This window comes from Lactuca serriola, chromosome 2 (genome assembly GCF_051521515.1).
Source record: "Lactuca serriola cultivar US96UC23 chromosome 2, Lser_US96UC23_V15, whole genome shotgun sequence".
Lineage (NCBI taxonomy): Eukaryota > Viridiplantae > Streptophyta > Magnoliopsida > Asterales > Asteraceae > Lactuca > Lactuca serriola.
In genome coordinates, this window is record NC_136409.1 from 205,395,832 (window position 1) to 205,409,101 (window position 13,270).

At 29.7% G+C, this 13,270-nt stretch overlaps 1 pseudogene across 1 annotated transcript; it reads left to right on the top strand.

Moving 5' to 3' along the window:
* Window positions 1-806: 806 nt before the first annotated feature.
* LOC145089991 (GPI-anchor transamidase-like) lies at window positions 807-2,827 on the top strand (annotated as a pseudogene). The gene is made up of 6 exons (XR_013701424.1): window positions 807-1,802; window positions 1,900-2,126; window positions 2,213-2,270; window positions 2,365-2,442; window positions 2,560-2,648; window positions 2,731-2,827. The product of XR_013701424.1 is annotated as a GPI-anchor transamidase-like (transcript).
* The last annotated feature ends 10,443 nt before the right edge of the window (window positions 2,828-13,270 follow it).

Here is a 13,270-nt window from a genome sequence, read left to right on the forward strand (position 1 = left end):
TTATTTTCGTTATTTAATATATCTAGAAATAAAAATAAAAAAAATCACCTTTTTTTTCAAAATATGAGTGATATATATATATATATATATATATATATATATATATATATATATATATATATATAGAGAGAGAGAGAGAGAGAGAGAAGTAAGTTCAAATAAAAACAGTAAATAGTGTGAGAACGTAAAAACACTATTTTTATGTTATTATTCTGTAATGAATTTTGTATATGTGTATTGTTGAAGTAATTCTAAAATAAATATTACCTTTCGACTACTCATATATTCATTATAATGTTATTATTATATTATAAACTTGTGTATAGGCATTTTTGTAGTAAATTCTAATTTTAATTTTAACCTTTGACTATTCATTTATTCTTTATTGAATGATGACATAAAGATGTCGATACAAAATTCATTACAGAATAATAACATAAAAAAGTGTTTTTATGTTCTCACACTATTTACTGTTTTTATTTGAACTATCCCATATATATATATATATATATATATATATATATATATATATATATATATATATATATATATAGAGAGAGAGAGAGAGAGGGAGAGAGAAAGAAAGAAAAAGAGAGAGAGAGAGGAAGGATCATTTGAGAACTCAAAAGTTCCCGAGAACCCGAGAACTAATAACCGTTAGATTAAAATAATAGAGGGTTAGGATGCTTCGTGGCATTTTCGTAAATATCTGAAAATAAAATGGGGCGGGGGTATCTTATTAAAATAAATCAGTAACATTTTAGGGACATTTAACCACGTCAACTCCTATCTCTCTCTCTCTCTCTCTCTACCCTTCATTACACATCCGATCTCAAATCCTGAAATCGTCATCGAAGTGTGACAGGATGTGAGTATATTTCATCGGAACATCTACAATGAAGCATTAGGTCAGTCATTTTCTTCTGAATGTGATCTTGACTTGTCGATTTGGAGAAGATAGTCCTATCGAATGTCCAGTTGGAGTGGAATCGATCATCTACAATGAAGCATTAGGTCGTTAGAGAAATCTTGAGTTCATTGAATTGCTTGAAATCTATCCATTTCCGGCGAATGATTGTTCGTGATTCCGATATCGATTTATTAAATCGAACCCGTGGTCAAGAACTTAGGGTTTTGAAGCTTGATTTGTGATCCGGGTTTTCAACAGACGGATTACTCCAAATCGGTAAACGGTGTAACAACATGAGAATTCTGTATCTACACGAGCGCTTAATCGTTGAAAAGGACGGGGAATGGTTACATGAGTTAGCTTTGCGTAACGCAGCCATGGAATCGTTAAACTTCTACAAGACAAATCTGGTTAAGTTCGATTTCAAAGATCTAGAATTCATCGCAAAAAACTACAGCGAATCGTTACTATCAGTGAAAATCAGCGAATGCGACCTCACAGACCTTTCCGATTTCTTCAACCACGCAGTGAAATTACAAGAATTTGGCGGTGGCGCTTTCAGTGATAAACCTAAAAACTACGCCGGACTGAAATTCCCTCCTCTTTTAACTTCCATGGCGTTGAATTACATGAGCCAACCCGAACTCCCAGTAATCATCCCATTCGCTTCCTAATTAACTAAACTCGATCTTCTTTACGCTCTATTGACAATTGTATGTCATTCTTTCGCTTAATCTTCTTGTTTAGGATTGTGAAGCGATTAGGAATACTTGATGAGAGGATCATTCTTATGTTAGCAGATGACATAGCTTGCAATTCTTGAAACAAATACCCTGCACAAGTTTTCAACAATGAAAACCATAGTCTTAACTTGTATGGAGATAATGTTGAGGTCAAATTTTGTGTCCAATTAATTTCTACAACCCTTTACTTATTTACATAGCTGTTTTTAGAGAAGATGTGCTGATTTTAGTACATTGTTATGTCAGGTAGACTATCGAGGCTATGAAGTGACAATTGAGAACTTTTTGAGAGTTTTAACAGGTCGCCATGAAAATGTTGTTCCAAGAACCAAATGCCTTTTGAGTGACGAAGGAAGCCATATACTGCTATACATGACAGGACATGGAGGAGATGAGTTTCTGAAATTTCAAGACTCTGATGAACTTCAGAGTCATGATTTGGATGATGTAGTCAAATAGAAAGAAAAGCGTAGGTCAGAACCCATTTTTAATGCTATCTCATCTGTCATTGGTTGTGGAATTATGACTTACTTGTTCTCTTATGTGTTCATGTTTTTAGGTTCAAGGAACTGTTGATTAGGGTAGATACATGTCAAGCTGCTACCCTCTTTTCCCAGGTCTGGATCCTTCTCTTACCTAAAGTATTGAAATAATGAAAACATAAATTTATTGAGAATTCTAAAACCGTGTAGATATTTTATTTATTTTCAGCTCCATTCACCTGGTGTTTTGGCTATTGGGAGTAGCATGAAAGGGGAAAACTCATATTCACATCACTTAGATTCTGATGTGAGTATTATCTGGATTCTATCAACTTCAAAATTTTGTAATTTGATATACATGAATACTCCATGATTTCTTTTGCTTCTCTTGCTAATTTTGTAGAGATTATTGTGATATATATAGGTTGGTGTCTCTGTTGTGGACCGATTCACATTTTATACGTTAGCGTTCTTTGAGAGGCTCAATATGTATGACAATGCATCATTAATCAGGTATAAAAAAATGTTGCATTTTGAAAAACCTGTTAAAGTTTTCTCGCCCTATTTGACTTCATTTTTCTTTGTTGTTTTGCAGTCTGTTTGGCTCATTTAATCCAAATTTACTGCTGTGAACTGCATATTATCGAACAGATTTATATCAACAAGAATTGGAGAAGGTATGTCACTTGTAGATATATGCCATTTTTCATCACATTTCACCCTTCCTAAAAAGGGAATTTTTGTTTTTTAAGGTCTAAGCATTCATACCACTGTTTCTTTCTAGACTAAATTACAAAAGTAGTCCATGTGGTATATTGGTTTCTATGGATATGTTGTATTACTTTCATCTGTAGTTTGATACATGTCATTTATAATAGTGTGATTTGTTTTTTTTCTTGAACAACATGTTAGCGGCTTATTATTCTTGAAGTGGATTGTATGGAACTACATATTATGGTGCTCTCCTTTATCACTATGGATTTTACAAGGAATCCTTGAAATACCTACACTTATATCAGGATTCACAGGTATACCCTACACCACCATATCAAATTGCTACAAAACCACTTATATTTTCCCTCTTCTTTCCAAAAAAAAAACATCTTGTCATTTGTTGACTTTTCCATGAAAGCCACTTGAGATTTTAAATAATAGCTTTTCTAGAAAGTTCATAAATCTCAAACAACTTTCATTGAAAAATCTATGGAAAATTAACAATTTATTTAAAGCCATTTATAGAAAGTTACCAAATCTCAAATGGCGCCATAACATGGAAAACTTTTAATTAATCTTTAAGATATTTTATGTTCCATCATTGATTTCTGATTCGCTGACCAATAAATTAATCCATTAGTATAATATATAAATGAAAATATAAATTTATTGAAGTATTTTGGTTGCAAACTTTACATATGAATTACATGTAAATCACATGTAATTTATATATGATTCACATGTAAATCACAAGTGAATCACATATGAATTACATGTGATTCACATGTAATTTATATGTGATGTAAATCACAAGTGAATCACATATGAATTACATGTGATTCACATGTAAATAACATGTAATTCACATATGATTCACATGTGACTCACATTTTAATCACATGTAATTCATATATGATTCACTTGTGATTCACATGTAAATATGAATTACATGTGATTCACGTGTAAAACACAAGTGAATCACATATGAATTACATGTGATTCACGTGTAAATCACATATGAATTACATGTGATTCACATGTAAATAACAAGTAATTCACATATGAATTATATGTGATTCACATGTAATTCACATATGATTAATTTGTGATTCACATGTAAATTACAAGTGAATTAGCTATGAGTTGCATATGATTCACAAGTTAATCACATATGAATTATATATGATTCACATGTAAATCACATGTATTTCACATATTAATCACATGTAATTCACATGTAAATCACAAGTGAATCACATATCAATTACATGTGATTCACATATCAATTAAATGTGATTCACATGTAAATCACAAGTGAATTATATGTGATTCATATGTAAATCACAAGTGAATCACATATGAATTACCTATATATGCACACATGCATTTTATGTAAGTGTTCTTCGTTAATTATTTTTTAATTTTTTCTTGTGAATTTCACAACTAAATCTTAAAAGATACAATCACATGTGAATATCACATTATATAATCACATGTGAATCTTACATGATATATACATGTGCGTGTTCTTGTATTAATCAATTTTTTTTTATTTTCTTATAGATTTTGAAGAATTTTTGGAAAATATTGAAGATGTGAAAAGTAATAAATCGAAGAAAATATGGAAATCTTGATATGAAGAAATGATAACGTTGTGAATCTTTGTAGTTTTTTTATATTTTATTTTGTATCGAATAAAGTACTTGTATTATGTTTGTAGATTGATTAATAAAAATGAGATTTTTTATAATTACTTATGAATATTATAGTATAAGAAATATGTATATATGCACCTAAAATGTAGATTTTTTTGTTAAAAAAATACAGTTTTGAAAAAAATTGCACTTTTTTTTATAAAAATCGTAGGTTTTTTTTTTTAAATGCAGTTTTTGTGAAAAAAAAATATAGTTTTTTTCTAGAAAAAATACATTTTTTTAAAAAAAAATGTAGTTTTATTAAAAAAAATATTGTTTTTTTTAAAAGGCAGTTTTATTAAAAAAAATATAGTTTTTTAAAAAATATTTTTTTTTCATTTTTTTTTGAAAAATTCATGTTTTTTGAAAAAAAATTAAAAATATCCATTTAAAAAAAATGAAAATTATTTTTTTTAAAAAAAATAATAAATCTGAAATTTTGAGTTATTTTGTTAATTTTTAGACATTTATATTGATATATTAAATAACACAAAAAAATTAAACATTAAATGAAATTGGTAAGATGATGATCATGTCGTTAGCGAATTACTTTTGATCCAACGCTCCACTTTTAGTTCTTGGGTTTTCAGGGAACTTTGAGTACTCAACGGATCTTATATATATATATATATATATATATATATATATATATATATATATATATAGAGAGAGAGAGAGAGAGAGAGAGAGCTTATTGTTTCTTCAAGGAACCAATTTTTTTTTCAATTTCTAGAGCTTATTCTTTATCGAAAAAAAAAATCTAAAAATATCTAAATTCATATATTAACATTGTGAATGTGAAAAATATTTTTCGGATTTACCGTGTGAATCCGGATTCACATTCTGAATTTTCGAAGAGTCACATTGTGAATTTGACGTAAAAAAAATCGAATTTTATATCATTGGAAAAAAGATAAAAAGTTATGTATTTCTGTATTTTTAGTTTTTTTTTTGACAAAAAATAAGTTCTAAAAGTTGAAAAAAAGATTGGTTCCTTGGTTAATTATGGTTCTCTATTGAACCTTACAATATATATATATATATATATATATATATATATATATATATATATATATATATATATATATAGTTAGGTTCCTTGGTTAATTCTGGACCAATCATTTTAGTTATTTTAAGAAAGTAATTAATATCCATTATATCTTCAACATGTAATATGCATTAATTACTTTCTTAAAATAACTAAAATGATTGGTCCATAATCAATCATACATGCACACAATAGATAGTGAAAACAAAATAACCTATATATATATATATATATATATATATATATATATATATATATATATATATATATATATATATATATAAAGGTTGAGAATGGGGGAATCATTCTCAACCACTCATTTATTTTTGCCGCAAAAGCCTCCGTCGTACCAGCAGAAATAGGAAAGGAATAGACATGTGTTTTCCAACAAACATGTTTCCTTAAACTATGCTAATCATTACCTTAATATATACAAAAACATAGTTTTTTCGTTTTTTATTTTTATTTTTAAGAAGCTATTTTTATCGAAAAATGATTTTAAATATACCAAAATTCATGATTTTTTATTCTCTACAAATATACATCCATATTGATATAGTTTTAAGATAAAATAAAAAATTTATTTTTTTTATATTTTCAGCTATCGTTATTCATAAGTGAATAAAAATGAATTAAATTTTTACTACAGTAAATTCGTTATTCAGTTATGAATAAAAACTATGATTATTTATTTTTTTTACAGTTTAAGTATCATTCATATATGAATATAACATATAATAAACATAATATATTCATGTTTAAATATTAGACGATGCATTTAGTTATGAATATTACATAGTATATTCACTTGTGAATATTAGATGGTAGATTCAGTTATGAATATTAGATAATATTTTCATATCTGAAAATTACATAGTATTAAATGGTATATCACATGTGAATATTACATAGTATATTCATTTGTGAATATTAGATGATATATTCACTTATGAATATTACACAGTATATTCACATATGAATATTACAAGGTATTTTCACAAATATATATAATTTTTATATGTTATTCACATATGAATAACATACAGACTTGCATATTTGTTTTTTTTGTTTTAATAATCATATACTGAGAAAACATATTCATATATGAATATAACGTGCTAATTTAGTTCATACATTTCATCAAACAGTTGGAGTGCATACAATTTAACTTTTTTTAAAAATGTTAAAAACATGATATTTTGACTATTTAAATCTACAAAGGAGTAGATTGACAGAGAATTATATAAAAAATTTCAAAAAAAAAAAACGATTTGATATTTTTCTAACCTCAATTTTCAAGTTTTATTTGATAATCGATGTTGAATGAATGATATGAAGTGGATTTTTGTTGATTATCGATGATGTTGATCTAATAACACTGGGAGTATAATTAATTATAGATGTTGAAGATCTGATCGTATACAAGCACAATTAAAGGTTGAATTAAAAGAACCAAAAACGAATTTTTGTTGTTAACTGTTGAATCGTATTGATTATTGACGAAGATCAATGATTGATTAGCATTGGATGATGTTGATGATGGTTTAACTGAAGAAATCTGGATGATTGTTGAAAGTTGGAGAAGAAATTTGGATGATGAACGGTGAATGAGTTTGAACTACAGATACGTATTTGAGATTGAAGGTTGTTCTCATATTTACAAGTTTGTCACCGTATCTTTTTATGCTTGAATAAAATGAGTGGCTGAGAATAATTCTCCCATTCTCAACATTTTTTATTTTCTCAATTGAATCCACCTCTCTCTCTCTCTCTCTCTCTCTCTCTCTCTCTCTATATATATATATATATATATATATATATATATATATATATATATATATATATATATATATATATATATATATTTCTGTTAGATTTTGCAAAGAATGTAAGCGGTGGTCCCCCACAATCAAAATGACTACGACATTTCTGATATTTTTATCTCCAAAGTATTTTTTTTATATTAAATTTGTTTCGACGGAACCACATTTTGACTAAAAACAAAGCAATTGGTTGTTAATAGATTTTACAAAAAGTTAAAACAGTCATTATACACATTTTTTCACGATATAGTTATTTCAGAGTTGAAATATATAAGATTTGAACCTATAAGACAAGACCTATTTCATTTTGAAGTGGTTAAATTTCAAAAAACATCAATATGCTATCATAACGATGGTTCTTAGCAACATATAAGATCTCTATACTTTTATAATTATATTCATTATTCCGTTTTACTCAGTTTTGATGAATTTATCTAACATGATCATAATTAATTAATTTGTTCTTTACTCAAATATATTGTTGTAGACATACTTTTTTCTTTGGAAATGCATAAATAACCATTTAAAGAAATATATCATATTTAAACATAGATTTTGTTCACACATTAGAAGGTTAGGTATCAAGTTGAAACTCTTTAATGGTCCCCTACCATATTTGATGATAAGACAAAATTGTGGCCTTCAATAATTCAGATAGATTTGAATTATATGTACGTTGGGTAAGTTTCATGAATGTCGACCACTCAAAAATGGTAGGTAATAACTAATTCCGCATCATGTGGGGAGGTCGGATATAGTTTCGTGATTAAACCATGTTTTAATGATAACTGGTATATTTGTATGATTGTTGATATTTGATAAAAAAAAAAAATATGTAACATAGGTAAAAAAATGACTAATAGATGAATTTCAAGTTTCAACAAACCCCAGAAAGATTAACATATTTCAATTCAATGATAGAGGTAAGTCGATGTTCAAGTATAACAACCCGTATCATAACTAACAAAAATATAAAATATTAGGCTGAAGAGAGTGGTGACATTTGGTAGCATGTGCCAAAGCACTGCCACGTCATATTTTTTTTACATCTAAACATAATATGATGATATGGAGTGGTGATGTGTTTAAAAGGTAAAAATTTTTTCTTTAATCAATTAAATGTTTATTTTATTTATTTAAATTATATAAACTTTAAAATAGGGTACAACTTGCTAAACCGGAAGTACAGGCATTTAAAGCTGGAATAAACTAAAAGGTCACATGCGACCACCTTTCTTTATCTTTATGCTCTCTTTCTTCTCGTCAAGGTGATAGTGAACCTGAATTAACACATGAGCATAGCGCCCAGATAAGGTGTAGTAGCGAGTTGCCACATAGGCTTGGCGAGGGTTGTGGCGAGGCCACTCCCTTAAGCCTTAGTGGGGTTTCTGATAGAGTAGATGATAGAGAGAGAGAGGGCGACGTCGGAGGCTCGGAGCAACACCACCAAGAAAGTTTGCCTTTCAAAACCTAAAGCTAAATTTCATGTATACATGGGTGGATGTAAAGTATGGCAAGAGTTGCATACCCTTTGGACTTTTACTAAAAGTATTATTGTTTCCATTTAAAAAAGTTAATAGATATCAAGAATTAATGTTGCATTCCCTTGATATAATAGTTGCATATCCTTGTGGTTAAAGAATGATATGACGCAATTAAAGTTCCCCTCTTTCAACGTAAAAAACTCAAGATTTTGAAACATATTATAGTAAGGCAAATAGCGTTCAACATCTATAAATATTGATTTTTTTTAAAGTCTTTCTATTTCAAAACTTTCTCACAAAAGATTAACTAAATTTTATGAATTAAAGTTTCAAAATTCCTACTAAAAAAATCCGATTTTATCAAAAAATTTAATATACAAAAATAAAAATATAGTCGTTAATATCATGGTTGTCAAAATCGCGATCCTAATCGTAGAATTGTATGACCCTACGATCCTAGGTATGAAAAACGAATCGGATCGTATTAGGATAGGATCATTTTGTGTTGTTAGTGATAACTAATATTTTGAAGTTTTTATAACTTTTGAATAAAAAATTAAATGTTTGAAATATTTTTTTATGTTTTAAAATTATAAATTAAAATGATGTTTTATTTTGTAGGATCTTGAGATCCCGATTCCGATGTTACAAGCACAAAAACGACATAGGTAAAAAAATAGCATCCTTACCGTTAAACAATCCTTTTAAAAGATAAAATCTCATAAAGAATAATGACAAATTCTGTTTTGTTCATTGGTTTAAAAAAAAAAGTAATATTTTAATTGATTGTTTAGACTGAAATATTTAAATTATATTGCACCATACTCCTATTAAGTTTTCTAGTAAAATCAACGACTGAATACCCTAATTTTTTTCCCAGATCTACCGCTGCTTGTGTATAGGATAAAAAGTAAAAATACCATAAATTTATTGGGAAGAGCTAATAGACAAAATTACATAAATGGTCCTTGTGGTCCATAAAATTGACCAATTTTATAATGAATTGTTTGTATAGATGGTCTTTATGTTTTAAAAATATTGTAAAAACGATCATTTTAACTAAATTTTAACTACAGGTGTTAACTTTTCCAATTAATTACTTTATGAAATGACATATATGTCATTTCTGTCATAGGACCGTTTATATAATTTGTTTATGCCCTGGGGACCATTTATGTAATTTTGTCTATTTTTTATTATTTTTTTATTTTATTTTATTTATATTTTCTATGAATTAATCTTTTTTTTAATGTTTTGTTCAAATATAATGGTTAGTTTTTTTATATTTTTTTCGCTTACATTTATTGATGTTTTTGTTCAAATAAATTTATTAAATTTTTTTGACATTTTATTCGAGTACATCTATTAATGTTTTTTTTTTTATTATTTTGTTCGAATAATATTTTTGACGTTTTGTTCGAATACATTTTTAATGTTTTTTTTTTCTTTTTCTTTTTATAGAAAAATTTGAGTAATCTAACCGTTTTTTATTGTATTTTATAAAAAAAAAAAACAACCATTTTTTTTAAAATAATCACTTAACAAACAATATATACATTCCCGGTCGTATTATTAAACGTGTCAAATCAGGCTCGGTACTGTGGTCCTTTAGTCCAAGACATCCCTTTCGTACTATGTTTTGGACTTCTCCTGTAACATCCCAACCGTCAGGTATCGTTAATTTTTCCATTTAGATTTCATGTTTAAGGTCTACTCGACAAGTTGACGCTATGACTCGTCGAGTAGCAGCGGGCCAGGACACATCAATAAATTAATGACTCGTCGAGTCGGCATGGGGGACTCGACGAGTAGAAGCTGACAGTGGAAACCCTAAGTTTCAGGGTTTTTGCACCCTATATATTGGACCATTAGCGCCTCCCATTGTCCTCTATCACCCCTTGAGAGCCAGAAACCCTAATTTTCGTGAGTGGGAGCTTGGAGAGTGTTTTGGAGCTTTGAGAAGTGACTTTTGTAAAGTAAACTTGTAGATCAAGAGGCTAGCATCAAGGATTTTGTGTGGATCCAGAGTCTACTTCAGTTTGGGGCACGTCTTGAAGGTAATAAGCTGTTACCTTAACCTCTTTTCTTTTAGAATCGTTCATAGGTGAAAACTGATGGGTTTTGGTCCTAAGAACATCCTATGTGCTCATACAAACCCTAATGCTTGGATCTATGTTTCTCTATTGTACATGCAAGTTATCCAAGATTATAAACCCTAATTCTAGCATACAAGTAATCATATTAACATATAATTAGGTTTAAGATATTACCTTGATTGTTATGTTGCAATAACAATCCCAAATCTCCTTGTATTGACTTTGGAAGGCTTAGAGTCACAAGTGTCACTCCTCTAATGACTTACAAACACCAAGAGCAAATAGAGAAGGTATAAAGAGAGAGGAGAGGTATAAGAATTCGTCCCTAAGATGCATTGGGAAGGTCTGGACGAAATCATGAGCCAAAGGGGGTTTATATAGGTGCAGAGATAGGGTTTCAGTCCTTATCCTTATCTAGTTGCTTGTTTACCAAGCAACCCATAAGATAAACCTTGAATCCTTATCATGGTCGAATTCTAAGGCCCTTATCACCTCAAATTCGTCCAACCTATCCTTAAGATCATCCTTACCTTATTTTGTAACTATCACATAATTACAATTCAGTCCCTCTAGTTTAATTAATTACATTTGACCACAAAATTAATTCTTAATTAATTATTGACCAATATTAATTAAACAAATATGATTTCTCCTTTAATATATTATTCTTATAACATATTAATAAATCATAATAACCTCTCTCTCTATTTATTTCTCCAATCAAGTTGCTTTGGTGAAGGCAACCCAAAAGGACCATGTGTAACGCCCGTAGATCAGGGCTAGTCAATTTAAGGACGATAAGCGTCAAAAATGAGTTTCTGATAGAAGATTATTTAGAATGAATAATCTTAACTAGGTTATAGTATATGTTACAAGGATTCCGTACATATAAAGAACGTCGAAATCCGAAATATAACGAAGAAGTTATGACTTGTCGAAGTTTCGCGACAAAACCGGCACGACGCTGAATGACGTAAAAAGTGAATTTATGTTAGAGCGATATTTAGCCTTAGTGATCTAAATGAAAGTTGTAGAGTTCGTTAAACCGTGAGCGTGCATAAAAAGAACGTCCAAATCTGACTTCGTATGAGGAAGTTATGATTTTTCTAAGTTTCAGCTTAGCAGTATGCAACCCGAATACTCGATTTGAGATCGAGCGGTTTTTAGCCAAAACAATCTAAATGAGAATCGAAGATCTCTTCAATTGTAGTGAAACGATAAAAAGATAGGCGAAAACAGACGTCGGATGAAGAAACTATGAATTTATAACGGAGTTTTCTAGCCCCGGCCTACTAAAAATAATATAATAAAAATAAAGTCAAAATTAGCCAACAGAGTCTAAACGAAAGTTGTAGAGCATAGTCTCACCTACGCGTGGATATAAAGAATGTCGAAAACGGAGCTCGTATGCGAAAGTTACGCAATTTAGAAGTTCGACAAGTCAAATTACGCCCAGTGTAATTTGAGTACGCCCAGCGTACTCAAAGGGGTGCAACTTGTCTGACCAATACTCGAGTGCCACCAGTCGACGCACACAATGATGTCAAAGTACACCCTGCGTAACTCGAGTACGCCCCGCGTACTGAGTACGCCCTGTGTAATTTGAGATTACGCCCCGCGTAATTCCAGACCCTCAGCCTATAAATAGAACTCGAAATCAGCCATTTTCTCTTGTTCAAACTCTTCCTTCTCTTTAGTTTTTGCCTCGTTTTGCATGCCGTTTATACCCCGAAGCCCCGGTAATATTTCCGAGCCCCGAAGCAAGATCCGAAGCCTCGAGGATCCCGAAGAGCGTTATTCCCGAGCCGAAGCGCTGCCCGCGAGGAGCCGGTTTTTGTGAAGATCTTTCAGATCTACGGAGAAACACTACTTCTGCAAGCCGTAGTGCTGCCCGATCATCTTCTGATCAAGTGAGTGTATAGTCACTTTCATCTTACACATAAATATGAAGTATTTTATAAAATACGTGTTATGTGTATGTTTATATATATTGTTGTTTATATGCGTGAGTGCATAGTTACTTTCTTTTAATACATAAATATAAAGTATTAGCTATGAAATACGTGCTATGTGTTATATATTAATTATCTATTTGAGATGGATTTGGAATTGATGTTTTTATACGGGTGTTAAATGATTTAAATTGTGTTTGTATTTATATCTACAAAAATGTTGGGTAGAATATGGGTAGATGGAATAGTTGGTGACGATGCGACTTCGTGCCTATTGAGTAAGCCTTGGTGACGATGCGACTTCGTGCCTATTGAGTAAGACTT